Source organism: Dasypus novemcinctus, chromosome 4 (assembly GCF_030445035.2).
Source record: "Dasypus novemcinctus isolate mDasNov1 chromosome 4, mDasNov1.1.hap2, whole genome shotgun sequence".
NCBI classification, from domain to species: domain Eukaryota; kingdom Metazoa; phylum Chordata; class Mammalia; order Cingulata; family Dasypodidae; genus Dasypus; species Dasypus novemcinctus.
Window position 1 is genome coordinate 15,629,247 of NC_080676.1, and position 27,795 is coordinate 15,657,041.

The 27,795-nt window shown below is 38.8% G+C and overlaps 1 long non-coding RNA gene across 1 annotated transcript; it reads right to left on the minus strand.

Moving 5' to 3' along the window:
* Positions 1–293: 293 nt before the first annotated feature.
* On the minus strand, positions 294–16,522 carry LOC131278332 (uncharacterized). Its single transcript, XR_009185674.1, has 3 exons — positions 16,245–16,522; positions 731–801; positions 294–604 (listed from the first exon to the last, which is right to left on the minus strand). It is a non-coding gene; the product is annotated as an uncharacterized lncRNA (long non-coding RNA).
* Positions 16,523–27,795: the final 11,273 nt, after the last annotated feature.

Consider the following 27,795-nt stretch of genomic DNA (forward strand, 5'->3'; position numbering starts at 1 on the left):
AGTCATAACTCACAGCAAACTGTATGGAATGACTAAGTGACCCTGGCAGGACTGGTCTCAGGTCAATGGTGAAACAAGCAAAGGCTCAACTTTCTGGTAAACTCGTACACCCTAAGACCAACATTTTCTATGACTGATCTGTCAGGTAATATGTGCCAAAGAGATAGCTGATCTTTAAACAGCTGAAGGTGCTCCCACCTACATCTATATTTGGGGACTCAACTATTTAAACAATAGAAATGGAAAATGAAAAACACAAGAGTTGATATTTTTCAGAGGAGGTCTCATCTAGGTTTATTCTTTAGTAGTCTGGCCAGGGAAGCAAAGCTGTGGGATGAACGTATCTGGTCTTTCCACCATTCTTCTTGTCACTTTCTCCTGAACTATTTTAGGATGTTCTCAATGTTACCCTTCGCTGGCCCTGGTCAGGTCTCTCCCAGTCATTTCCAGTGAGAGCCTCAAGCAGTGTGTCTTGCCTTCTTCACTTTCTCTGGAGATCAAAAAGTATGGTTTTTGCATGGACTCAACCCCGTGATGCACACTACTCAGTGATATGGGAATAATTTACTCCTTTTCAAATGCCTTCCTTCTTTTAGAATTTACCCTAAGGAATAAAACAACAGCTCATGGATCAATTTTCCTTTAAGTCTCATTTGATACATAGGTTCAATGAAAGGGTAAAAATTCACACTGAATACTTTATGAACTGTTGTGTTAATTGCTCACCGACCTTCTGAAGGCAGCAGGGGAAACAACAGGCTCTTCATCTTAGTGGTGTCTTCATAGTTATGACTTCTGGGCCTATATTATTAAGAATCATAATGTTAAAAGACTGAGAGACCTAAAGAAATTTCAGATACCACAACCAGGTTTCTCTGCTGCAAAGAAAATCCTCTGTCCAAGGATGTCCTTAATTTCATATTTGTTATTGGCTTCAAATAATGTCATGACTAAAAACATAAAACAGGAAACATGATCAGCATTATTTTTAAAAATTTTGAATTTATGCTAATATAATACCTAACAACAATTTAAAATAGCAGGACAACATAAGTAAAAGGAAAAGGTAAGGTGTTTAGAGATCATACAGACAGAGAAAAATGGCAAAAGGAAAGAAGAGGGTAGTAAGCGCTAGAGAAATTAGGAAGCTCCATGTATGACATGGAAAAGAAAACAATTCACATCTTCCTAATTCCATAAATTTGTGTCAGAAAGGGAGGCGTGGCTGCAGGTGGGCTCAGTGATGCTGCATGTATGGATAAAAAGTCGCAATCATTTTTTAAGTGTGGGGATTATTATGTTCAGGCATGGAGATGGATATAGGATGATCACTATATTTATATTCTATAAAACATTATGTCTACTAAATTGGTTTGAGAAGATTTTCTTTCATACGCCAGGTTCACGGCATATTTTCTTGCAGTGTGTATGAGGGAAGGTAATGCAAAGGCTTACCCTCATGCATATGTGAAATTGGGAGAAAACGAAAATGCAAGATGAGCCACAGTGTCACATTAGGCCCAGGGGGCCTTGTTCAGCTCGGCAGTAGCTGTCGAGAAGTGGAAGAGGGCTACTGGAAAAGACGAGAAGGTGCGTGGGAACGCGGACTGCGGGCAACTCACAGGCTGTGTAGACCACGACCCTCGCAGTGAATGTTGCCCTGCAGCGGGCGCATCTCTTCCTGGCAGGGGAGGGGAACGCGGTTTCTAAAAGCTGAAAGCACGTGGTATCTCACCAAAGAACTTCCTATTGTGAACTACACGTTTAAAATCTCTGCTTGATTAGAGCCAGGAAGGAACAAATAATGATCCCTCTTGTCCGAAGCCCTAAGGATAACAGACCTTATCCTTTGGTCCAGCCTGACCAAATTAACAAACAACTAAAAGGAATGTCAGCAAACGAAAGTCACTCTACAATATCGGTGTGTCAAAGATACTTAGTCAGAGAGAGATATCCTTCAAAGCCCTATCACTATGAAAAGCCTTGAGTTTCTTTGCCCAGATCCCGGCAGGTCCTAGCCTCTGCCTCTATAAGAAGCACCCTTCACCTCAGCATCTACTACAACTGTATGTGTGGTGAGAAGGAAATTAAACTCATTCATGAGCAGGCATCTATTATCCAGCTCATTGTTTCATTAAATGGCTTAATGTCAAAACTCTTCAGTTTGCCTATCTGTAAAATGAGGTCACTGGGCTATACAATCTCTAAGTTTCCTTCTATTGATTTAAAAACTGAAAACTAAAGATAGCATCAATCCAACAGTTATTTTATTGCCTGTGTAAGTTTTGAATTGAGGCAAATTATAAGTGCCTGCCATCGTATCAAATGTTACAGGAAAAAAGACAAACAACAAAGGCAGCATCATCAAAATTCAATTTTATTAATTATAATAAAAAGTATATAAATATAAAATATTAACTACTTTTTCAACTATTTATTGAAACTCAAATCTAAACTATATTCAAAGTGTCTTTCAAATCCCCAGTAAATAATTTACTGATAGAATTAGAGAACCCAGGATACAGAACCAAAATCCTAAGATTAAAAAGCATCCTAGATTCTCCTTAGATGTTTGACATTGAGAAAATTATCTAACATCTCTGGACTTCATTTCCTTTTCTGATAAATGGGGATAATTATATCATAGGGTTTCTATAAGAATTAAATGAGAATACATGCGTTATACTTAGAAAAAGCATGGAAAATAGTTCTTAATATGTTGACTATTGGCTATTATTTCATATTATTTTCAAAATTACAGAAACAAAATTTCCTAAGATATTTGTATTTTGCTTTTAAAAGTGAAATTGACCTAGAAGAATTAGAGTGCTCATTGTCAGAAACGTGGTTTTGCCATTTCAAACTTTCATGAAGTAGTTATTTGTAAATCTGATTCAGTGAAATGGAAACAGTTTTATTTTTGTGAGTATTTCATGTACTTCAAATTATTGAATTAAATATTCCAATCTAGGTGGACAGGTTGATGGAGGTACTTTTGTTGGAATCCTTAGCACCCCTGCAGGTCCACCTGGATGCTTAGACACTGGCTATTGGACAGGAAGACTAACTGGACGAACATCTGAAGAGCCATTTGGTGGAACTGGATGCCCAGTCTCAGGGTTGGGGTGACCAGGTTTGGGATCAGGATGGCTAGGCTTGGGGGTCAGGTTGGACATTATTGGGATTAGGGTGGCCAGTCTGGCTGTCAAGGTGTCCAGTATCTCCTAGAGGTCCTGAAATATGAACAAGTGAAAAAATTTTGTAACTTCACTGAAAAGTGGAAGAATCAAAACTTTTAGGATTATGACAGCTATATACAAGCTGAAATCTCAGTTCAGAAATCCTGATTCTATGAAGCATAAGATTTTAGTTTTTATATCCAGAGAAAAATATCCATTCCCATAAGGAAAGAAGTATTGCCCTTCCTTCATGAAAGCTGTCCAACATAATCAACCTGCCACCATGAAGCTGGCTGATCACCTTAGGAAATGATGCCTTATCAGGGACAGGTGGGTCTCTGCTGCTGGCTCATTTGGTACTCAGCAGTGGCTGTAGAAAGGACAACATTGGGAGTAAAAGTGCATGTTGTTGAGCCTATGTATAACTTACATCCCTGCCACCATGGCTACTTTGTTCCTGAGCTCACTGGGCAATGACAGGAGTGTCTGGGGATAGAGGCTGACTGGTGACTGGTATACACAGAATAAGTCACCTTATCAATTTCACTGTTGAAATCTTCCTCTACTGAGATCACCCTTTGGTGAGCATTCTCATGGGACACAAATATCTTTGTATTTTTTTACCTATTCACAAAATTCTATCACATACTTCTCCCCAAGACCTCCTTATCATCAATTTTTCATTCAAGTTTCTTCCAAGTCCCTAACCATTCAGCCAAAACACTGGGCAGAGTTCAACTGGAATACAAATGCACCTCTGGCCATTTCCCCTTCCAAGCAAAATGAACAGCTAGATATACTGCTTGAACATCTGTCCACTGAGAGAATTTTCCCTTCATCACTGCCCCCCAGAGATGTCCCAGATGGGGACTACAGTGCTGAAGAGGTCCAGTCCCAGATAGTGCTTGCATATCACACAGAACCATCAGTGAACCAAGCTTCTCTTCCTCAGTCAAATGATCATAGGGAATTCCTGAGGAGGGCATAGCTACAGGATGGGAGAGAAGGTAATGTAGAAGGAGCTGGGGCCATGAGCATTTAGCCCACTACCTCATGTAACTTACTTGTACCTACACGGGCTGTTCAATCCTGCTCTCTTATATACCACATCCATTTGATAATAGAGTGCTCTTGTATACTCCCAACTTGTTGCTTGGTGGGTCCAACAACATCCAGTTCAAACTCATGTTACATCCAGGACAACTCATGTTACATGGTAAGTTGCTGGCCCAGGTTATGCATTCAGTCTCTGCTAAGGCAGAGTAGAAAGCCAAAAGCTGCTTCTCAAAAGAACAGTTATCTGTAGAAGGTGATCTGACTTTATACCAAAATCCTAAAATGTTTGTGATGTGATACACCTATAGAAGCTTGCTAGGAGCCATAAACACTATCTCTATCTACCACTGACACTTTAAGCAGCAATGAATCTGCTGAATGGATCATATAGTCCAAGTGACAGAACAGCTTGCACTGCAGCTTGGACTTGTTATAGAGTGTTCTCTTATTCTGGACCCCACTTAAAGCAAGCAGCTTTTCAGGTCACTCAGTAAATAGTCCAGTGTAGCATATCTACATGAGGAAGATGTTGTCTCCAAAATCTACGACACCCACTGAGTGTTGTGTATCTTCTTTGGTTGTAGGAGGGGCCAAATTTAACAATTTAGCCTTCAAAATAGAAGAAATATCTTAACATGCCACAGACCATTAGATTCAGGAATTATGGTCATGTGGAAGGCTCCTGAATTTTTGTGGAGTTTATTTCCTACCCTCTGACACCAATCATCTTACAAGGACATCTAGAGTAGCTGCTGATTCTACTCTAGTCAGCATAATGCCATCAATGTAATCGACCATTATGATATTTTGTGGAAGGGAAAAGAAATCAATGTCCTGTAAACTAAATTATGACATTGGACTGGAGAGTTGAAATACCCCTGAGATAAGACAGTGAAGAGGTATTGCCAACCTTATCAGTTAAAAGCAAACTTTCTGGTGGTCTTTATTAATGGGTATTGAGAAAAAATATTTGCCAGATTAATACCTGTGTATCAGATACCATAGAATGTGCTAATTTGCTCAAGAAATGATACCACATCTGGATATGTAGCTGCAATTGAAGTCTCACCATCTGGTTAAGGTTATGAAAATCCAGTCATCCTCCATGATTAACCTGTTTTTTGCATAGGCCAAGAAGGGTTGTTGAATGGGGAGGTGGTAGGAATCACCACCCCTGCATCCTTCATGCCCTCAATGGCGCCACTAATCTTTGCCATTCCTCCAGAAGTGTGGCATTCCTTTTTAATTTACTTCTAGGAAGAGGCAGTCCTAGTGGCTCCCTCTTGGCCTTTCCTACCATAATACCCTCATAGCACAGGTCAGGGAACCAATGTGGGGATTCTGACAGTTGTTGAGTATGCCTGCTCCAATTAAACCTTCCAGAATTGGTGTAGCAACCACAGAGTACATTTGGGGACACACTGGGAAATGGACCTGAGCTAAAACTCCATTGGTCATCTGACCTTTCTAAGCTTATCTTCTGACTGACCGTTTTATTTCATTTTATTTTTTTAAAGATTTATTTATTTCTCTCCCCTCCCCCCCATACCCCTTGTTGTCTTTTCTCTGTGTCTATTTGCTGCGTCGTCTTCTTTGTCCGCTTCTGTTGTTGTCAGCAGCATGGGAATCTGTGTTTCTTTTTTGTTGCGTCATCTTGTTGTGTCAACTCTCCGTGTGTGCAGCACCACTCCTGGGCAGGCTTCACTTTCTTTCACGCTGGGCGGCTCTCCTTACAGGGCGCACTCCTTGCGTGTGGGGCTCCCCTACGTGGGGACACCCCTGTGTGGCAGGGCACTCCTTGCGTGCATCAGCACTGTGCATGGGCCAGCTCCACACGGGCCAAGGAGGCCCAGGGTTTGAACCGTGAACCTCCCATGTGGTAGACGGATGCCCCACCCACTGGGCCAAGTCCGCCACCCTGACTGACCATTTTAAATTTCTGGAATTAGTGTCAGTTCAAAACTACTATCCAGTAATCCCAAAAATGTCTGATTATTTTATTTTACCCAGTGCACAGACACTATAGTAAAAGACTGTAGATCTCTTTGGGGAAAGCTGGTAGAATGATTAATAGTATAAATTTTGGCAGTGTAACAAGTTCCTTCCCTTCTTGAGATGTGAGTCTGGTTGTACCTCAGAAGAAAAAGGGGGATGAATCCTGAGGAAATTCAGTAGTTTCATGCAAGAGAACTACCTCAGAGGAGAATATTACAGGTTCATCACACAAGATAGGTTAAACTTCTTAGACAGATATAGAAGAGGGTGCTTCTACTGGTAAAGAAGTCTTAGCAGGATTTAGGTGTTCAATGTCCTCAGTTTCCTCAGAATCTGCCCATATGTCCCTATTCCACATTTCAGACTCCCATTTCTTCCCACTCAGTGCCCTTAATTTAACCGCAGACACCCTAGTAGGTTGGGAATTGGCTTATGTGATGATAGTGGCTTACAAGTCCAAAATCTGAGAAGGCTGGCAGGATGGAAAGTCAGACAGAAGTTGATATTTCTGTCTATAGTCCAAACTTTATAGGGCACAATGGCAGGCTGAAAACCCAAATAGGATTTCTTTGCTGCAGTTCTGAGGCAGAATTTCTTCTCCAAAAAACCTCAGTTTTTGCTCTCAAGGGCTTCAACTGATTGGATAAGGTCTTCCCACATTTTCAAGAGTAATCTCCTTTAAGTCAACTGATTATAGATATTAACTACATCTACAAAATACCTTCTAAGCAGCCCCTTGATTGATGTTTGATTAAATAAAATGGGCACTATACCCTAGCTCATTGACACATAAGACTAACAATCACAAATGGAGAAGGGAAAAGGACAGAGATGAGATCTGTTGCCTGAGAAGCCATCTTTCTGCTAAGATGTGAAGAATGCCTAGGAGGTGAGTAGGACAGGAGCACAGAAAGAATATTCCAGGGAGAAGTAATGGGATAGCAATAAACTTTGGAGTGTTAAACATCTGAAAAAAGGGCTTTCTGGAAGCTCAGTGGGCAGCCAGGCTTAAGAGCAAAGGCTACCCTGGATATGGGGGACCAAATTAAGTGTTTTGACCTTTATCCTAAAAGCAATGAAAGCCCAATGAAGTAGAGGCTGATATTGTCTGTAATGCAACCAGCATTTTAAAATCCCTGGCTACATTGTAGAGACCTGGTCACAGGCAAACCAGTGGGGACATGGAGATGGGAGTTAAGTGGTTGTATTATTAGTATTATCTTAATCTTCTCAAGATTCTTGGAGAAAGATTATGGTTGATTATTCGCCAATCAATTATTAAGTATATAGAATTATCTGAAATTGGACAATATTTTAATGTATTTTATATAAAGCCAAATTGATTTAGCATATTATTAATATGTTAGAAAATATTTGTCATTTATTTGAAAAGCATTGTACTACTTATTTTACCTCTATTCTCATTTAATCGCCAAACAAGTCTGACTGGAAAACTGTACCCCATTTCATAGATAAGAAAATGGAATTTGGAGGTGCAGCAACTTGTTTAAGATCACACACAAGTATGGAAGCCAGAACTTGAAGATGGATTGAACTTCAGTTTCCCAATCTGCATTATAGAGTTAATAATACTTACCTAATAAGAGAATTCTGAAGTTTAAATGCGCTAATACATATTAAACACTTAGAACAAGGCCTAAATACAGAAAACTCGCAACTTTAAACTATTATCAGCATCACCGTCATCTCAAGACCTGAGCTATTATGTGACCCTGGTCTTGACAAAGAAAATCTGTTTTTCCCACAAATTTGGAGTCTGATTACAATTGAATTTTCTTATGTATCACTCACTTTTAATTTGCTACAGGGTAGATTAAATCATTCTCCAAGTTATTTGGGTGAGTATTATAGACTTGTTAATAATTCTCCAAGCTTCAAACCTATATGTAGAACAATGGTTCTTAATTCTGGCTGCACATTAAAATCACCTGGGGAATTTAAAAAATTATCAGTCTTTCTGGTCTGATTCTGATTTAATTTTTCTAGGTTAGTATTATGGCACTAGTATTTTTAATTGTTCCCAGGTTATCTTTAAGTGCAGCTACAATTGAGAACCACCAACTTAAAGCCTTAGAACTTTTCCAGCTCATATTATTTCAACTGTGGTCATCTGAAATATGTAATCCAGGGCCCACATTGGAGGTATCTGGCATAGACATTTAAACAGGTCGTTTAGCAACCAAGGATATTGTTTGCTCAGAGAAGAAAATAAAATGGCTAAGTCACTGTGATCCTAAGTCTCCAGGATAGTTTCTTAAGAAGTAGGTAGCCTGCCCCCTTTCAAATCTGGGCGTACAATGTATTTTGCAAGTTGGGAGGATTTGAGTAACTTTGATTACTGCATTTATCTAAATGAAATTTTCTCAATTGTTTTATGTGTTGGTTCAGAAGTAAAAGTTATACTTCCTAATATGTAGTGATAACACTCATTTTCTTTTCTTTGAAATGCATGGCATGATTCAGCATGTCTAGAAAAATAAAGTTTTCATACATGCTACACAATGAAAAGAGAATGATCCTCAAGTAGCTATGAGTCTCTTGCTTGAAGTTTCTGGCTGTAAGCCACATCTTTTTTCTGTGACTCTCACTGAATATAATTGGCCCTAGTTACTCTATGACTTGAAAACACCCAGCAATAAACCCCCTAAATGTGATTATATGACTGCAATTTCCAGAACAGAAGGAGGATCAATAAAATATTTTACTTTGAACCACATTTTATGAGGTTTTACTTATGTACAACCTTGTATTTCATTTGCTGGAGACAAACTCACTATGTTTTTATTAACTCTCCTTTATAACTTGCCTACTCTGCATAATGAAAAATTACTTCTGTGATAATAGTTGTTCAACTAAAATGAAACTCAAGAACTAGGCTGCCAAAGTTTCATTAATGTGGTTTTAAATAAAATCACCACTCAAACAACATTATATACATAACCCTTTGGAAAATATTAATAATTGATTACTTTGTTTTTTTCTACTTTGAAGAAATATTTTAACTTGAAATGCTGCCAATGCATACTGAGGGTAATATCTACCTGAAATATTTGTTCTTGGGTGAGGAGTATTTATTTGCACATATGCAATACAAGGAGGTGTAAATACATCTGCTATAATAAAATATATATTAGAAAGAAAAATGCATTGTCATTAGATTATTTCCATTTATATGGTCTTGTGCTATATTGAAATAGGTAAAGTGAATTTTTCACTTAACATAAGTTGTGCCTATTAGGACTAATTTCAGTAAAATCCTATTTCAAACGAATTTTCTAAGATAAAATGAGACAGTTGAGTTACTAGAACAGTATTTCTAGTTTTTCTAATATGCCTAATGAGTATTCAGTTCCACATTTTTGTTTTGCAGGTATTAAAAAAACAGATTGTTTTTAAAACTGCATATAGGCTAAGAAGAAAGAGAGAAATGAAAATAGTTTGATGTGGAAATGGTAGTGGTAAGATAATGGGTGATTTTAAAGATATCTATAAACATTGCTATAGAGTTTTTTCTTTCAATTTTTAAAATAATTCATAATGCTTAAATATAAGTAATGTATAAATATAATATATAAGCATAAATGATGTACTTTAGTGTTTAAGTATCTTTGTATCACACTGGAAATATACCGATCATGTTGAACAACCTGAAGTTGCCAATAAGTGACTGAATTTGAGCTACAGAAACCATTACTAACTTAATACAGTAAACTAACATGTTAAATTTTATCTGTTCATTAGCATGATATGAATAATCCTTAAATATGCACAAATGACTCAACCTACCAGTTCTTCATATTCAGGTGTCTCTAATAGCTTATTTGGTTAGCCCAGCAAACTGATAAATACTTATTGAGCATTTACTGTGTCATTGCTGAGGTAGGTTATGGGACTATAGAAGCTCTGCATTCATAGAATTTATGGTCTAGTAGACACTACACTTATCTTATCTGCTTCCTTCATGGTGTACCTAAAATGCTTATAATGCTTTGTTTTTTAAATATGGAGACATAGCTTTAATATAAAAGAATAAGTTGGTCAAACTTTCAATCTTATTTATTTCTTTTTTTATTAATTTTTAAAATTTTTTTAATTTGTAAAAGATTTATTTATTTATTTATTTCTCTCCCCCCTCACCCCAGTTGTCTGTTCTCTGTGTCTATTTGCTGCATCTTCTTTGTCCACTTCTGCTGTTGTCAGTGGCACAGGAATCTGTGTTTCTTTTTGTTGCGTCATCTTGTTGTATCAGCTCTCCATGTGTGCGGCACCCTTCCCCGGGCAGGCTGCGCTTTCTTTCGCACTGGGCGGCTCTCCTTACGGGGAGTACTCCTTGTGCGTGGGGCTCCCCTACGCCGGGGACACCCCTGCGTGGCATGGCACTCCTTGCGCGCATCAGCACTGCGCGTGGGCCAGCTCCACACGGGTCAAAGAGGCCCGGGGTTTGAACCGCAGACCTCCCATGTGGTAGACGGATGCCCTAGCCACTGGGCAAAGTCTGCCGCCCTTATTTATTTCTATTCTATTTATTTCTCTATTATGAACCTTCAAAAACCAGTCAATGAATTCATTCATGTGATTTTAGCAGGAAGGCTGAGTTGCAGACTTTCATTGGCCTCACAGCAGCTTCAACAGAATGGAGTCTATGGAAACTGTGTAAAGTCAGGTCACAGAGAATGCCCCACTCTGATCAGGGCTTTTCCCTGGATAAGTACTGCAACACTCTGTGATTACCACAGATCTATGAAATACCACAGCTCATTCCATCCTAAATCTCAGCTTCTGTTGCCTGGTCTCACTCCTAACTCCTTAGTTCTCTAGTTAAAATTTCTGCCTGTGACTTCCAAACCCAATCCAAGTTGGAAACAACAGGATCAGACTCAGAGCATATATCAAGCAAACATGTAAGTCTGATTTAACGATCTATCCTTAATGGATATGTTATTTTTGCACCCCTTAACTGATAACACTGAATAATATTAAATACACATATATCCAGAGCAGAAAGACTCAAGAAATCAAGAACTCATAGTCTTTGGGGTTTTGATATGAGAGCAATGATCCTGATTGCTGGATTTCCAAAGGGGAATTTAATAAGGGAAACATAAAAAGAGAAAATAAGTGAATGGTCAGGCAGCCAGTTAGACTGTAGAGCATTTGAATTACAGATGGTAGCTTCTGCATTTATGAAATGCTACTTAAAATAGCTATAAAATCACTGGGTTATCATACTGTCTAGAAGACATTGTACTTTTTCTTGGACATATAAGTACATATATATATATTATATGTACATATGTATATGTTATATGTACATATATATGTATATCTTATATACCACACATTTATTTATGTACACATACATTTTATTTCAATTTATCTACACATAAATATACACACATTTAATTTTATAATACAAATATGAAGCTAAAGAGTTTAAAAATGACTATGGCTACGGTGAAGTGAATCTTAATTGTGTTGTATTGAAGACTCCTAAAGCTTGTAGCAAGTGAAACAGTTTAATTCTGTATAATTAGACACTTAAAAAGCAATAATTCAGTTTTAGAAATAAAATGAAATAAATATGGCAGTAAGAGAAGACCATGAAAATTCATGAGGGACAGGCAATATCCTGAAAGATATCTAATATATCTAAAAAGGCTGACACTGTAGTGAGAAATAAGCATCTTTTTGGCTATCTCAACACAAATAAAATAGAGATTAACAATAGTTTGAGAAAAAAGGCATTTTAAAATAATTTCTTCCAAATATGGTATTTTCTTCTTCAGAGTCTTAAATTAATAAAAAGAACAGACTCTTATTACATGCTTGATAAATACCCATCTTATTTATAATTTTCTTGGGAGAAAAAATGAGAACATATGATTGATTTTTATTTAAGCCTATATAAATATGTATGTTAAGAAAATATATATAGGGAATGTATTGAGGTTTAATTACAATCAACAGACATTAAATTTTATTTTCTGTTAATTGGTATGATTTGAATATTATTTATGTATATAAAATGCACGCAGAAAAAACTGATCTTGATAGACCACAGTAAAAATTACACAGTATTTTTTCCAAGAAGTATAAAATTTCTTTGTAGGTTTCTCTAGGCTATTTTTTAAAAGGAAAAATTAGCAGTAGTGGATATTTGTGTACATCTTCTCTACAGTTGAAATACTGAACTAGACATTGGATTCTGAAGCATAAACCACACGAAGCAAATGACATTGTTTCAGAAACTGACTAAAACACTATGGCAAAAATAAGTTAACAACAGACTTAACATTATTGTGGGGAAGGTAAACACAATGAATTATTTTGTTCATAATTTAAATAGTTCTGAAAAAAGACCTGATATTAATACATTTTCTGTAGATTTATAGCTCAAATCTGACTATATGTACATAGTATACTGTTGAAGCAGTGTACTCATTAAAAATGGTAAAGTCACACACATGGGATATTCCTCTTTTATTCGTTTATTCATTTAGTCTGATGGTATCTGGTTATTAAACCTTTTGACTTAACCCAATGCTGTGTTTTTGAATAGGACTTTAGATTTTTCCTGTCAGCCCAAGAAGGTGGGCACTGGCTAAAAGCCTGGGAGAGAGTGGGTCCAATGAGGCAGACAATCATAAAGGAACTGTCTGAGCCAAAGAGCTCGGAGGGGGTCTTTGTTTAGACCAGAGGTTCCCAGAACTGAAAAGTATAAGGAAAAGGGGGCACTGAGTGAGGGAGAGAATTTAAATAAATCATAGGACTGGGGAGAAAATTCTGCACAGGTGAAACATAGAACTATATAACACAGTAAACAAAACTAAACATGAACTATAGTTAATAATGCAAGATAGTGTTCTTTTATGAATTATAACACATGTATGACACTAATACAAGGCGTTAATGATAGGATGGTATATGGGGGGAAATATACCTGATGTAAATGCTGCACCATACTTAGTACAATTTTAATATTCTTTCATCAGTTGTAACAAAGGTACCACACTAATGCAAAGTGTCAACAATAGGGGGTATATGGGAACTCTGGATTTTTACATGATTTTTCTGTAAACCTACAACTTTTCAGTTAAAAAATTAAATAATAATTTAAAAAAACAAAAAAGTTTTACTTAATACTCTTTCCCTCCAGTGTCTTGATCCTGTCTAAGTCTTCCCTACAACTATTCAGTTACTATTTTCAGTGTGTCTCCACGGAAAATACCAAATTCCAAAATCTTCACACATGTTAATTACAATTTTCACACAAGCAAAAACTTCATTATTTGGCTGTTTTACCTTGGATGCAAAAGCTAATATGAAACAGTCCTGTCCCTTTCCAGGACTACTCCAAATCCTAGCTGCCTTTTTACTGACTCCATCTATTGTACTACTCTAAACGGTAAGTGGAAGTCAACTGATCCTCAGTATCCTTAACTGAAATCTGGTGTTCCCATGAAGAAACCAAGTTCTTCCTTTCCATTTCAAAACTGTTTCTTTATTGTTCCTACTTTAAGCATAAAAATGCATGATCTAATAAAACACTTAAGAAAATTCCCACTGTAGCCATATCTTAATTATTCATAGTCAAGAGGTTCAGCAGTGGTTGAATAATTTTAAATGGGTCTGGAATAAATGCAAAAATTTTTGTGTTACTTATTTGACTTCTTGAATTTTCTTAGATCAAGTAATCCAAGTTTGCATAATAGTCAGAAACCAACTGCTGTGGATCTTGTCAGGCCAGAGGAAAAAATAAAGTTTATATTTTCTTAAATTAATCCCTGAGGTGAAAAATAAGCCAATAAACATATGTAACCAAAGAAAAATAAAGTTTTCACAAGCTAGATTAATATCTTAGCTTCCATCCTATGAGGAACTGTAAAAGGAGACTAAATTCATAGCTATAAAGAGCTACCATTACTTTTGGCAACCTCCCATCCCCATCTTCAAAGATTAATACCTTAAAGTTAATACCCACTTCCTTAAAATACTCTAAGAGTACTTTAACAGAGATTAAAAAAAAAAAATTAAAGGCTGACAAACCCTAGAGTGGAAATAGGTTATATCCCTTAACTCACAGGACTAAACATCTCTAAAGTTTTTGTATATCCTCCTATTTTCTCTCCCAACACTCTTTAATTTTTTGGTTTTCAAAAAACTCAGTGGCTGCTAACCAATTTTAAAAGCAATTTTACAGGACTACTGTTTCAGTCATAAATCCACTGCTCTAAAAAAATTTAAGAATTCTAGGTTTCTTATAATGAAAACCTAGGTAGTCCAGGGGAGGATCTGAGATAGGCTGGGGGGAGGTAATTCACAAATCAGGTGATTTCTATGTTGTTTAGTTCATGTAAGTAGGTAAATTTTAGGCATTTTATAAAGGTTTAATTACTATCTAAGGGAAAAAAATATTTCATTTGCTCAATTCTGGCTCAGGTAAGATGAGCAAGACAAAACATATTTGGACAGAAAGGTGAGGCAAGGAGGTGGAAAGTATTGACCATCTGAGCACACTACACGTGTGAGATACTTCATATCTAGAGATGGACCTGGGTGTGACGGAGGCCAAATCTAAATGCAAAGTACATTGTAACAGAGAGACTTCCTATAAAAACATGCCCCTATATTTTAGGTTTAAGAAAACAAAACAAACTCACAGCCAATTTGGAAGAATATCTAATAATAAACCTTATGCCAATGTAGATAATACATCTCCCGGGACCACATGAGATGAGATATTGGCAGTGAAGTGTTTTACAAAACTAACATGTGAACCCAAACTATAAATAAACAAAAATAAAACAAAAAAAGTCTTTAAGTCCATTTTTCTAGTTTGCTTTGTTATTGCTGAGAAACTCCCTGAGAACGCGGACCTTCCTCTCAAATTTGAGTTGTTTCCTTTCCTCCTTGTGAGGAAACTAAACCCAAAGAGACTAATGGTTACTTACTGTCAGACAGTTCACCACCCAAGCTGAATTAAAGTAATTCTTGAATGTCTGTCCTTTTACTCAAATTTCCTACTTCATTGGGGGGGAGGGAAGACATGCTCCCAAATTGTCAACACTCAGTGAAATTTGTTAAAAAATATCTTTAAAATATTTCTCTTAGGTAAAGCAGAAAAGACTAGAAATTTAATTTACTCTTGTGGTTATTTAATTCTTATTAGACCAGACAAGACATTTTTAAAAGCATTTTGTTTAGAACAAAATTTGGAAGATGAAAAGCAATTTGAATAGTATTGATTAATTTAAGTGCTTTGGCTTTTAAATTTAGCACTGTTGAAGTTAGAGTTTGTGTGTGTGTATACAGATAATATAACACGTATATATAACCACATGCATATATGGATACTTTGCCTATATGTATCTATATATACTGATATATAGATATATATACTGATATATAGATACATATATGTATATATATGGTGGTTTTTTTCCCCAGGGAATATTGATTGAAGGCATATGTCTAAAACATGGCATTACAACTACAAAGATGAGCAAAGGGGAAAACAGACAACACAAAGATATGATTACAAATATTGTAGTGCTATGAATAGAAGTGCATAAGGCTATAAAGAAGTGTTATGAGGGCACTCATTTAAATGGAGGTGGTGAATTATCAGGGAAAGACAGCTCTGAGAATTGAAGGAAGTCTAGAATCAAGCAGGTGAGGTGACTGGGGGGAGACCCATACAGAAAGAAGCATGAGGCGGCAGAGACTTTGGCACAAAGGAGGGAGAGCTCACAGAGAAGAGGAAAGGTATAAACGACTTAGTTCATGCACCTTCAATATCTCTCCACCTGCACCCTGATTTCTCAAAGGCCAGAGGATGGCCTGGAACAAGGCTCTAAATTGATAAGCATCAACGCATTGATTGAATCTAAATATACAGTGTTATTTCCTTCTTCCCAGTTAGTAAGAACAGCTCTTTTACAGACCTGAAGTCTGCTGAATCTAATCCAGCTATTTTACAATCCCGTTTCCTACCTGCTGAAGAAATATTCTCATTTCCCTTCTCATTTCCTCGGGTTTGCTTCGATGTTTGTTGTTCAGAGCCACACAATTGTGGTAAACTCCAGTGTGGCATCAAAAAAAAGTCCTGCTGACAGGAAAGTTAGGGGAAGATAAAAAAGGTCCCAAATCGCCTAACTCTTCGCACTGAGCAAGTGTCCCTTGTACCAGCCATGTACCTCAAATTGCTAAAGTAGATGGGAAAATGACTGCCTGTTCACGGAACGAAGGTGTGGCCATGTCCAGACTTCCAGGAATAACTGCATATAGATAAAACCACATGGAAAATCAGATGAACTTCAAGGGACCCTGCCAAAACATTTTTTTAAAATAAAGGATAATTTTCATTGAGTACACGCTTCATTGCCACTGTTTTAATCACATCACATCTATTAACTCATTGAGTCATTCCTCAGTTTCAGAGATGAGGCAAGGAAGGCACCTGTGTGGAGTAACTGGCTCAAAGACTACAGATATTTAGTAGACAGGATTTAACCTTAGGCAACCTGACTCCTGAGTTAATGGTCTTAGTCGCCGTGCTATAGAAGGCTCCATCTTTTGCACTCTTGTTGTATTCTAGAGTGTCTAGCGTTATTGTGGGCTTCAGCTATACTTCCAATTAATACTTACTTTTAAAGGACGGCTAGATGACTTTATTAACCGTCCCTTCTCAGACCCCGAGCACGGTGGCAGATATCCAAAGCCCAGCTCCTCGTCATAATGCAGTATTGCTCTCTGTAAAGCGGCGTGGCTAAGCGCAAGCTTGCGTGCTGTAAGGCAATTTCAAGCAGGATACACGCTTGTTGCCAGGGCTCAGAGGTTGCAAATGTTGGGAGGTCGGTCCTGGCACCCGCTGGGCCAGCTGGAGAGCCTTGCAGAGTACTCTCTGCACTTCAGGGGTCGCTTTCCCAGGCTCTGCCGAACCCCCTTCCCCAGTGCGCACAGAACCCGTGGGCCCTCTTGCCCCTACAGCACAAGCCCCCCCGTGCCCCGCGTACCCGCGGGGGCCAGTGCAAGTTGCACACCCGGCGCCCGTGGGAGGGGAGGGGAGGAGAAGCCGTCCCAGGTGACTGACCTGGGGCAGCGCGGGGCTGCCAGGGAGCCCCGGGAGCTAGCGAGGTCCTGGGCGCGGGAGCGCGAGACGCGGGCCCCGCGTTGGCGCTGCCTCCCTTGGCGCTGCGGCTGCGGGCGCGGCTGGTCACGCACCTTCCCCGCAAGGGTTCCGGGAAAGGGTTCTCAGAGCGACCTCGGCACTGAAACCCGGGGCTCCTGGTTTCGTGTCCAGGATGCCCAGATCCCGCAGGGGCTTCCTTCAGCCGGTCCCCGCCCTGGCCCTCGAGGTCCCGCGTCCCGACGCGGAGCGTCAGAGTTGGAGACTAAACCCCGGGGGGGTTTGGCGGTGCTGCTGCGCTCCACCCCTTTCTTGCTTCTTGGAGGGGCTCCGAAAGGGTTTGCTGTGGGGTTGCTTGGCAGAGGCTGATGAAATGGGGCCGCTGACGCCAGCGGGCGCTTTGAAAATCAGGGCCTCGAAGTGACTGCCGCGGGAGGGGTTGTTGGCTTGGCGCTCCAGGGAGCTTAATTCGAGCGTGGACTCCTTCCCTCAGGGTCCTTGTTGCTTTTCAAAGAGGGGGATGGAGGGTTGGGGGCAAGGGTGGACTCTGCTGTTAAATGTTCATTATATCGACTTTTGGACTTTCTACAGAGAAAAAACCATCAGAGGAAATAAACGAAAAGACGTCATGATAGAAAACAAATATTTTCAAAGGGCAAGTGTCCACGTAATGAAATCAGCATGTATCACTTAACTGGGGAGGGGAGAAGAGGGGTTTGGAATACAAACGAGGGGTCGAAATTATTTGTTTTAATGGATGTCATTTATGTCTTGTCCTTGCTCTCTTGTTCCCTCATTCTCTAAATAATGTATTTACCACGATCTTTCAGGCAATAAAACTAGAGACTGCAAGCAAGAGAGAAAGATTTTCCTTTCAGTATTATAATTTCCTCCTCATTAAGTTGTTAACAGCTGAAAATTTACTAAGACATGGGGTGGAGGAGGAAAAGAAGGAGATTGGAAAGGAGAGGGATGGAGGGAGAAATTGAGAAAATAAGATGGAAAAAGAAGGTAAGAACATGGAGCCACCTGGGTTTGAAACCCTTCTCTACCACTTAACAGCTTTGTGATATTGGGGAAATTACCTGACATTTCTGTGCTTTCTTTTTAAATTTGTAAAATGAAGGCAATATTAGTATTTATCTCCTAGGATTTTTATGAGGATTGTGATGGTTTGGAACTGTAGGCAGCCCAGAAAATCGTATTGATATTGATCCATTCCTGTGGGTAAGTAGAACTTCCACGTGAGGCTACATCAGTGTAGGCGTGAACCACTTCAATCCGAATGGGTCTTATTCCTATTACTGGAGGCCTTTATGAGAATGAAATTCAGACAAAAAGGAAGAAAGCCAAAGGAGGCAAGAAGCTGAACCGGAACCTGGAAGACAAGAAAGAAACCAGGAGATGATGCCATGTGCCCTGTCAGGTGATTAGCTAAGGACCAGGGCTGTCCAGCAGCCACACGAGGACACCATATACTCGGGGAGAAAGCACCACCTTGATGATGTTTTGATTTGGTTATTTTCCCAGCCTCAAAACTGAGCAAATAAATTACCATTGTGTAACCTGACTCGTTTCATGATATTTGTTTAAATAATCTAGGAAACTAAACAAGGATTAAATACATGAAAATAACAATGTGTTTTGGAAATCTATGTGTCTCTAATATAGAACTATATCATGGATCTAATAATCTAGGTGAGATTGTTTCCAATTTTTCACTATTATAAATTATACTCTAGTCATCTTTGTATATCTTTCTGTCTGCAAGTATGTTTGAAAACCATCTCATTCTGTTCTTCTGCCCAAAAAGTGTAAGAATGCTTGTTTTTCCACATTTCTGTAATTCTAGAATATCAATCCTAAATGCTTGCTACTCTGGAAAATATTATCTTATTATTGTTTTTTTAAATTAGGATAATGAGGCTGAACACTTTTTCATATGACTGTTGATCAGATAACATTTAATTCTGTAATTTTTCTGATCATATTTAATAGCTGTTTTGTGTTGGATTGGAATTTTTTTTCACTGCTGATTTGTTGGTGCTTTTTATATACTGTGGATTTGAATTCCTTATCCATTAAATATGGTACAATTCTTTTACCCAGTGGGTCTTTATCTTGTAACTAATTTAAAGTTGCTTTTATCATAAAGAAATTTTCATTTTTATCATCTTTCACAGTTTCTCGTTTTAACTTTTGGACTTGGCATCATTTTTTAAAAAATTTTAAAAGCTTGCCCAAGGCAACCATAATGCTTTCTTCCTTGACATCTGTTAATTCCTGATTTTCAAGAGGTTGGGATTTTCTAGCTATCACTTTATTATTTATAATTGCATTGGTTCCAAGAATATGTCCTGTATGGTTTCAATCATTTGACATTTTCTGAGATTTGCTTTATGGCTTATTGATACATGACCTATTTTTGTAAATATTCTAGTGTTACTGAAAAGTATGTACATTTTTTATTTGGGTACAGTGTGTTTCTTTTTTTTTTCTGTTGTATTTTTTGTTAATTGTGGTGTTCCTTTAGCTGTTTTTGTTTGTTTGTCCTATTGGTTATTCAGAGGGATATTAAAATCTCCCACTGTATATATGGACTTACCTATTTCTTATTTTGACTTTTTTCTTCATGTATTTTGAGGTTATATGATTAGGCAAAACAAATGAAAAGTTGTTATATCTTCCTGTTTGATTGAACCTGTATCATTATGAAGTGCTTCACCTTATCTCTAGTAATGTTTATACTTTAGTGTGAAATTTAAATTAAGGATTTTACAAATTTTTTTTTTTTACTCAACCAACATCAAGATCATGAGAGTCAAATTTCTTGTTTATTCTTCCCTTCTGCATGGCGGAGTTTACTTCTTTCATTTTATAAGGTGATGACTCAACTTTTAGTGAGGGTCTTCCTTTAGTTTTCCTTCTTATTGAGTCATGAACTTTCTCTTTGGTATTAGTGCATTTCAGTAGTTCAAGTAGATGCCCAAGGTCTCCAGTGATCCACAGAAGCTTCTGCTTGGAGTTGAGATTCTTGACTCTTGACCTTCTGCAGCAGAAATGGCAGGAACGCTATAGAGATTAAATAGCTTCCACTTTCAATCTTATTCTTGAATGCTTCTGTCCCCAAACAATACTGTGCTTTTGAATTCCAAGACTCTTCTGTTCAATTTTTTCACAGGAGAAATTTCCCATCCTGTGCTTAGACACCCCTGTCACCTTTCCATGGGGTAGTGAATGAGGGTGGTTGAATAGACTTCTGAACACAGACCTTCAAATATTCCTCCTTTTTATCGCTAACCTTCAGTTTTACCCTCCCCTTTATTTGGCAGCACTATGTCCCCAGGCTTTCTGGCAATCTGTAGAGACAAATTGGATCTCCTCATTCTTATGTTCCTCTTTACACACCTCAGATTTTGACTTCTCTTGTCCAGCAAATTCAGTTCCATTTTCTTCCTCTTCTGTCCATTTTCTCAAATCTGTTGAAATCTTACTCACTGATGTTCATTCTTGTCTTTCCATTGTCCTTGTGGTTTTCATAGCTTTTTTACTTTGCTTTAACTGCCTTTACTTTCACTCCATTATTACCTTTGAAGAAAGGTACCATCTGTAACCAGAAAACCTCTTGGTTTGATACAAACTGTTGACTGCCTCCACAAAACTAAAATAGTGATTATCAAATATTAGCATTCATTGGAATCACCTGGCAGTCTTACCAGAACACAATTTGTGGAAAGCCCTTCCTCCAGAGTTTCTGACTCAGTAGGTTTGGGAAGAGACCTGGGAATTGACTTTCTGGTAAGGTGCCATGTGATGTTGATGCTGCTGTGCTGTGGGCCACACTTCGAGAGCCACTGCCTTAAAGGAACACATTTTGTTGAGATATTGGGAGAACTATGCTCCTGGAAGGAGGGTCTTATCCCAGTGGATGAACTTTGTTTAGTAGACAACCATTGATTCCAGCCTTCTTTCCCCATGATTGCTGTAGAAGCAGGCATATTACCCAGATCTGGTTAAGGAAAAATCTTCTTGGAATTTCTCCTTAATTATGTGTGTGTGTGTGTACAGTGAGAGAGAGAGAGAGAGAGAGAGAGAGAGAGAGAGAGAGAGAGAGAGAGAGAGAGGAGGCATATATATAGGATATGCATCCGATCATATATTGCAGTGATATATGGAGTGTTGTTACCTAGAGACCATAAGAGAACAGGTTTTGAGGATGTGGAATGGAATTGTGACAAACTCCTAAGTCCTTGATGAAACTGATGACCTACACTGAGCCTGGACTTATCTAAATCCAGAAATCTTGCTATGTGCAAGCTGCCTTAGGAGTATGAATTTCTGAGACTCTTTCTTTTTCTTTTTCACTCAACTCTACGCTCAAAACAAGCGAGCTTGATTTTTTGCTGTTCTCTTTTGCATGGTGAGGCTTATTCCTTTTAAACTTTACATTATTCCTTCTAAACTCTCTTTACTACCCTTAGCTCCTTTCTTCTCTAGGATGACTGCTGTGGCCAACAGCTCCAAGGCTACAACAGCCCCAAGGTGGGAGTGGCATAATGCAGAATACTAGTTTCTTATGGCTGTGCTTAAAAAATTGCCACAAACTTGGTGACTTAAAACAACAGAAATTTCCTCTCTTATACCTCCTGTAGACAAGTCTGAAATCAGTTTCACTGGGGAGAAATTTGTTAGCAGGACCACACCCCTTCCAGAAGCTTCTTCCAGTTTCTGGTGGCTGTTGGCATTCCTTAGCTGTGGCTGCGTCTCTCCCACCTCTACGTCTGTGGTCATGGTGCCTTCTCCTCTTCTGTCTGTGGTCAAATCTCCCTCTGCTTGCCTGGTATAAGGATCCATGTGATTGCCCTGAGGGTCCATAGGACCCACCTTTTAAGAGGAATAATATATTCATCTCAAGATCCCTCACTGAATCATGTCTGCAAATCCTTTGCTGTCACAGAAGACAGCATTCATAGGTTCCAGGATTTGGGACATGGATTCTTTTGGGGGTTGTTATTTAGCCTCCCACATAGAGGTTTATGGGAAGCAGGAGTAGAAGGATGATTTCGCTTTGTATATCTGGTCTTGACAGATATACGAAGGGGATTCCCTGAAGAAGGACAAACATTTCTATATTAAGTTATCCTCAGCTTATGATTTCGCTTTTCCATTTAGATTACCAAACACAAATTCTTTAGTCATCACTATTAGGCCATATTATTTAGAATACATAGGCTGCCAACACCAAAATGTTAATGATATAACCTCCCCTCCCCTCTTTTTATTTTCTTCCTCTCTCTTTCTACCACCTAATAGTCCAATGAAAGTGTCCTCTCTGGGTCATGGATGTGCTGCTTACAGAATCCAGAGACCCAGTCTAATAGAAGCACTGGCATCTTTTTTTTTCCCCCCTTTTTCCTTTTTATTTTTTAAAAGATACTTAAATTACATAAATATTACAGAGAATATATAGGGGATTTCCATATGTCCAGCTCCCCACATGTCCCACATTGGCCACGTCTTTCATTAGTGTGGTACATTCTTTGCAATTGATAAACACATTTGGAGCATTGCCACTAAGCATGGATTATAGTTTACATTGTAGTTTACTCTCTCTCCTACTCAATTCTGTTTAGGTTATGACTGGATATATCATGATCTGTCGTTGTAATGTCATTCATACCATTCCAAGTCCCGAAAAAGCCCCCATATTACACCTGTTTTTCCTTCTCTCTACCCTCAGAACTTCCAGTGGCCACTGCCTCCACATCAATGATATTTCTTCCATTGCTGGATAGTCTATAGTAGAATACCAGTAAGTCTACTTTAGTCCGTAGTTCATCCCCCAATCCTGAGGATTCTGGGATAGTGATGCACACTCCATCTTTATTTGGGGGAGGGGGAGCACTGGTAACTTTACTAAGTGAATTTCAGGGTTGTTCTGCATTTGACATGAATCCGACAGACAGGAAAAGGAAAAATAAGTTTGTATTCGGAAGGTTTCAATGGGCCAGGCCTGGAATTGAGGCACATCACTTCTGTCCACCTTCTGTTGGTCGGTTCATAGTCATATGACCACACTTAATTATAAGGGGATTGGGAGGTATTGTATGTTATCTGCCCAGAAAGAAAAGGAAATGAGTTTGGTATTAAGATGTCTTTATGCCATCTTCTAAGGATTTTCCCTGAAGACTAAAACAAAAACACCTTTTTAACAAAGTTTGTATTGCCAGATATATAGACACAGCTACTTATAACATTGTATATACTCTTACTTTCTTTTAACAGAAATATTTGTCAGAACTTGTAACAAGAGTCACTCTAGATGAAGCATATTTCATTTTCAACACTTTGAAAACTGACATTATTTTGTTAATATTAACTTTGTGTTCATTCTCAATAGTTTTCCACAGTTTTCTGATCCCACACAGGAAAAAAAAAGTGGGCAACTACTATGAAGTAGCAATGTGTAGAACCTAGTCTATCCAGGTTTTCCAAGCAATTATTACAACAGAAAATTATTTTATAGTGCAGTAATTTTCATCAAGGTAACATACTTAGAAATCATAGAGAGGTTATTAATACAGAGAGGAGTTCAGTGCTGTTTTTTTGCTGGGAAAAAAACTCAGACAAATTTGAAGGATAAGTAGATGATAGCCAAGGCCAAAAAGCAGGTAATATATGCAAATGGAGGCCACTGTGTATTGTAAGTAAATTAATAGAATGACTGAAGTGCAAGAGGGAACAATGTAAGGAGTTGAAAGAGACTTCTGATCTTGAGGCAGAGACAACTAGCTATTCATTAAAATTTGTGTTCCCAGCTGTTCAGTTTGGGTCTACATCTCCTTCTAGCTATGAACGTGCAACTCAGTTCCAGTCAATGAAATGCAAGAAGAAGAGATAAATGTCTTACTTCCCAGCAAAGTCTTTTAAGAAGCACTGAGCCTGAACCATGCTGTTTCCCTTACATCTTACAAAACAGGAAGATCCTCAAACCCTAAAATACCATGTGGATGAAAGCTGCTCATCAACAAGAAATTTCCACCCTGATAGCCATGCAAGGAAGAAATAAAATGCTGGTGTAAAAGACATTAGAATTTGTTAAAGCAGCTAAGATTACTCAAACTAATCAACCATGGAAAGTTGGAGCCACAAAAGGCCACACACTGTGTTTAAGAGACTGGATTTTTTAGCTTGGAGGATATATTAAAAAGTGGTATAATTTTAAGTATGAGAATGACACGAATCGACTCTTGTTTTAGAAAGACCAAATTAGTTACAATGTGATGAATGGTTTATAGGATAGGAGTAGCCATAATCAAGGGGATTATGTTAGTGGCAATTCCAGACAAAATAATGCAATTCTAAAATACAATAAGCAAAAGTGGGGAAGGGGGAGAAGTAACTTAGTGCAGAAACCTGATGGATCCTCCTTCAGCCAGTTGATCAAGGTCAACATCAACAGTCATAAATCATGTTGATTATATGTGCCTTGAAATGATGTGATGGAAATGACACTTTACCTCCGTGATCTCCCTCCCAGTCTAATCATGAGAAAAGTGTCAGTCAAATTCCAATAGAGAGGCAACCTAAATTATTACTTGACTACTACTTAAAACTGTAAAGATCATCAAAACAAAGAAAATCTGAAAAACTGTCACAGCTAGGAGGGGCCTAAGGAGAAATAACAACTAAATGTAATGTGGTTTCCTGGCTGGGATTCTGGAATAGAAAAAGAAAACTAGGTAAAATCTAAAGAAATCTAAATATCAACTTTAGTTAATTATGTATGTAATAATAATGTACTACATAACAATAACATATGATAATATATCAATACTGGTTTATTAATTGTAGCACATGTACCATCTTACATATAGAAGAAACTATATGGTGAGTTGGGGAGTAAATGGGAACTATGCACTATCTGCTTAACATTTCTGTAAACTAAATTGTTTTTTAAAAGTCTTTTATTTAAAAAAAACTTGATGTGTGAGGAATAAGTAAAATGAATAATACGATTTTAACAATACAAATACTTTTTTTATTTCTTTTTTTTTATTGACTTTGTAATAATATTACATTAAAAAAATATACATATGAGGTCCCATTCAACCCTACCACCCCCACCCCACCTTCCCCCCCCCCCCCCCCCAGCAACACTCATTCCCATCATCATGACACATCCATTGCATTTGGTAAGTACGTCTCTGGGCACCTCTACACCTCATGGTCAATGGTCCACATCATGGCCCATACTCTCCCCCATTCCATCCAGTGGGCCCTGTGAGGATTTACAATGTCTGGTGATTGCCCCTGAAGCACCATCCAGGGCAGCTCCATGTCCCAAATACGCCTCCACCTCTCATTTCTTCCTGCCTTTCCCCATACCCATCAGCCACCATGTCCACTTTTCCCAATCCAATGCCACCTTTTCTATGTGGACATTGGATTGGTTGTGTCCATTGCACCTCTATGTCAAGAGGAGGCTCAGATTCCACATGGATGCTGGATGCAATCCTCCCACTTTCATTTGTAATCACTCTAGGCTCCATGGTGTGGTGGTTGTCCTTCTTCAACTCCATCTTGGCTGAGTGTGGTGAGTCCAATAAATCAGATTGTAGGTGCTGGAGTCTGTTGAGGCTCAGGACCTGGCTATCACATTGTCAGTCCAGAGATTCAAATCCCCTAAATATATCTTAAACCCCAACACTAACTGCAACTCCAGCACATTAGCATGAAAGTCTTATGAAGAGAGATCCCATCTGAGTCCAGATTCATTACACATAAACACCAGTTCCAAAGAGGGGCCATCTGACCTGGTAGTTAACCCCATCTGCCATGACCATAACTCCCATGGGTCTCTTTAGCCCTCAAAGGAACCAATACCTGGGGGTTGTATCTGCTTTATCTGTCTCTCAGACTCTGCTCAGTTGTGCATAAGGGCAATCCTTCTGACAGCCTCCAGACTCTTTTTTAGAGACTTGTAGCCATATAAACTCATTTCTCCTTTCCATTTCCCCCTTACATTAGGTCAAACAGCATTTTAAAGTCATGTTATTTTATGTAGACAGGGATATTCTGCCGATCTGCATTGAACCTTCCGTATAAGGTCATTTTCCAGTTGCATCATCAGTTGGTAGTTGATAGTGGTCCCTCGGTGCCAGGGAGGCTCATCCCTGGGTGTCATGTCCCACACTGGGGGGAAGGCATTGCATTTACATGCTGAGTTTGGCTTTGAGACTGGCCACATTTGAGTAACATGAAGGCTGACAGGAGGAAATTCCCAGGCACAATGCTGCTCTAGGCCTTGTTCTTATTTTAGGCTTATCAGCTCACAAGCATAGTCATTAGCGTCAGGGGCTCACTGTTGAACCCTCACTCCCTCCCGGTCCCCGCCGCTGCACCTGGGAGACTGTCGCTGCTCCCCTAGGGACCACAACAGAGCACCACTGGCCAGGAACCCAGTACCCCCCCTGCTGTGGTTTTTAATTGTTGCCACTATGAGTATATCCAAACATTACCATGCACCCTGGACATATGTTCTGTACAGCTCCCTGTCAGCCATATATCACCTGTCAATGTGATATATGGTATATCCTATACCAGTATTCCTCCGTTGCCACTGTTGAACCACTCTGTGATCCAGAACTCCCTGAAATTTGAAGCCCAATATAATGTCAGGGTCCCTTATTGGAAATGGCATATAGCAATGGGTTTAAAGGTTAGATAAAGAATACGTGTTGACTTGGAAAAAATTCTACATCCTATCTTTTTCTTTTTTTTTTTTTCCCCCTAATTATTGAACTTCTCTTCACAGGAGCCCTAGACCACAGCAATGCATATATATAATATACAGCACTCCCATACATCCACCACAAAACCTTTTCCCTTCCACAGCGATACTCTTACACCCTATTCACATCATATTTACTTAACGTGATGTACAGAGTCTGAGACAATAGCTTTCAAACAGGGTGACATCTGTGCTTACATTGTGGTGCATGCTTTAGGATACACAGTTTTTTAAATTCTTAGTTATCCTATGTTTTACATTATGGTTTACATTATCAGTCTGTCATCTCCTATATGTTATGGTGTAATATTACATGTTTTATATCCATCCTTGTGTACTCTCACGAAACTCCTCTCTTACCCCCCATTTACCTTGGTTCCACACATTTAACATCCATTTTCCCTTCCACCTTGGTGCCCACAGTGACAGCCAACCTCCATTTCCCGAGGAGCCACTTCCAGATATAGATGGAATAGTGTTCAGGGCCTAACTTGCTCAACTGCCCCAATGCCCTGGGAGCCACCCTTTCTCTCGAGGGATACAGTTCCCTCTATTTGATGGCATTAGTCCTCCCCAGGATGTGGGTCCACCCCCACTCTCACTACTTGGGTTTCTACCTCATG